The sequence below is a fragment of the Lates calcarifer genome, linkage group LG8 (assembly GCF_001640805.2).
Source record: "Lates calcarifer isolate ASB-BC8 linkage group LG8, TLL_Latcal_v3, whole genome shotgun sequence".
In the NCBI taxonomy this organism is placed as follows: Eukaryota; Metazoa; Chordata; class Actinopteri; family Centropomidae; genus Lates; species Lates calcarifer.
In genome coordinates, this window is record NC_066840.1 from 6,783,438 (window position 1) to 6,786,056 (window position 2,619).

Here is a 2,619-nt window from a genome sequence, read left to right on the forward strand (position 1 = left end):
GTCTTGAAAAGCCAATGAAAAAATGCCACAAGCTTTCTATCAAAGGAACCAGGGTGATGCTAACTTCTGGGTAGGCCCGCATAAATACATCATCCCTGTATCAATCCATTTCCCTCAGCAGTTGGTAGAGACCAAAAACAGAGATAAAAGGACTTCCACCAGGTGCCCAGATCATGACTCCAAATGAATGCTAATGTAGCTTCATAACTACTGGATGTAAAAAATACTTGATAACAAGTTCACCTTAAACTTAAAAGGCGATAATACATCAATGTCATGTTCGTAACTTATTACCACCGCCTCTAAGTGGCTAAGAAATCAATAATAGCAGGTTTCAGGAACATCTTGTCCAGTAAAGACTTCAGTCATACGTGAATCTGTTATTAAAAACATCTGTAGTTACGCTTCACATCAGTTAAACACAGTATGAGGCTACAGTCAGCGGCTGATTCACTTACCTTGGCATAAAAACTGGAAACAGAAGGAAACAGCTAGTCTGGCTCTGTTCACAGTTTTACCAGCACCTCTAGAGCTCACTTAACTTAATTGCTTAATTGAAGCAAATGACAATTTGCCATTTTATGGGGGGGTAATGTGCCAAAATAACTTTTTCCCTGTTTCAAGTCTTGGTGCTACCCCAAGCTACAGTACATATTTAATATACTCTCTCTATGTAATAATTTTGTGGTGCAACATGCTTTAATTTAGCAGAAATCTCTACTTATTAAACACTTACATGTTTACTGTGAATTACATACAGCTGGTGCTACCGTCTCCTGGTCCAGAAGGCCATTTGTTTGGCTTTGAGAAATCAACTGGTGCCAGTTGTGTCCCAGCCAGACTCAGGCTTCATCAGCTTTTTCTGAAGCCAGGACATTTGGATTTAACTGCAGCCACAGTGGAATATCTAGCAGATGAAGCATCTGTGGTTTTAAAAAGACATTAAAGTTGAAGTGACAGAGGAAAGCAGCCATAAAACAAAATTAAACTGGCAGATAAATAGTCAGGGGATGTGAGACAGATCGTTAAGAGGCAGAGACAGAACAACTAACCAGACAATATGAGAAGTGAGCCAGCTAATAATTGTGTGGGAGAAATGGACAGGTGGACAGCTGTGGGTAAACAAGGATTTCATGCGCATTTAAGTGGTGAGAGGAACAAAAAGGAAAACACACTCACTTGCAGGCAGATGTGAAAGAGGAGGCAGGTAGATGGAGGCAACCAGGTGGATGCTGACTAACAGTGAGTTGTCTGGCACTGCAGCTCTGATTCTAATTATTCATTAGCCCCCTAACTCACAGATCAAACATTTACATCCTCCCCCTCAGGTGCTTCACAAATGTCTCCATTTGTCTGTTTCACTGTCAGGGACTATGTGTGCACTCCGACTCACACGGTTCTCGAGGTGGATGCAGATCAGATTATTTTATGTTCCTTCCAAGCGCGCTCTCTCTCTCTCTCTCTCTCTCTCTCTCCAACATTATCATTAAAACTAAAACACTATTTATTTCAAAATGCAGCCATCAGAGCATGAAATTAAGAATAAGAGGGCTTCGTTACTGCAGTGTGTAACTGATGCACTAAATAAACTGGGATTGCAACATATCAGCTCATTAGTGACCAGTTAACATCATTAGTCAGTACTGGAGAATGCAGACTGGGGAAACGATAGGCTGCAGCAGTTCGAGCGCCTACACTGGAATCTCATAAGGCGTTATTAGGCGGTACACCCCCCAAGGCTTTCTCACACATGCTGGAGCTCCAGTGGGCTGTTGGAGGTCAGGCTATATAATTAGAGTTGAAGCTCAGCTGCTGAGCCAGAGAACAAAAAGCTAATAGAGATTAATCATACAATGTCTACGGTGCTGTTGCTGAATGATTGACCGTTTAGTAGACAAAGCTTGTTGGTCTTTGGGTTGTGTGTGTGTGTGTGTGTGTGTGTGTATAAGTCATCACCACCATCATCATCATCATTACCATTACCATGATTCTGACCCTGGTTATTTCTAGTAACCACAATGAGCAACACCAAGAGCAATGATGTGAATATGCAGCTATTAGGGCTCGGGTACCACCAGGTTTAGATTTATAACTCATAAATTTGGAGCAACAGTAGAAAAGAAGGGACAAAAAGACAATTTTTCTGGGAAAAGAAATGGTCCTCTCATCTTGAAGATACAGATAGGAGACAGAGCTGAGAGGAAACTAATCCAGATGATGACAGTGATGCAAGGCAGCAGAATTGGAGGTGAGGAGGGAAGAGGGCATGAGGGAATGAGACAGAGGAGAGAGCGCCGAAGCCCAGAAGGAGGTGCGGTGTCTGTGTAAATTGCAGGAAAAGGAGGTAGATAGAGATTAAGGGCCAAAAGAGAAAGAACGTGTGGGAGGATGGGAATGAGGAATAAAAAATGAAAGAAGTGATATGGGGGGGATAACAGTGGATGTACATGTGTGTGTGTGTGTGTGTGTGTGTGTGTGTGTGTGGAGGTGGGTGGATGGGGGGAGAGGGTGAAAAAAGAGGGGAAAGATGCAGCACAAATGAGAGGGAGAGTGGCATAAACACAGAGAGGGAGGGAGAAGGTGGGAGTGGGGTGGGGGTGCACAGTGGCTCTGTGGGGA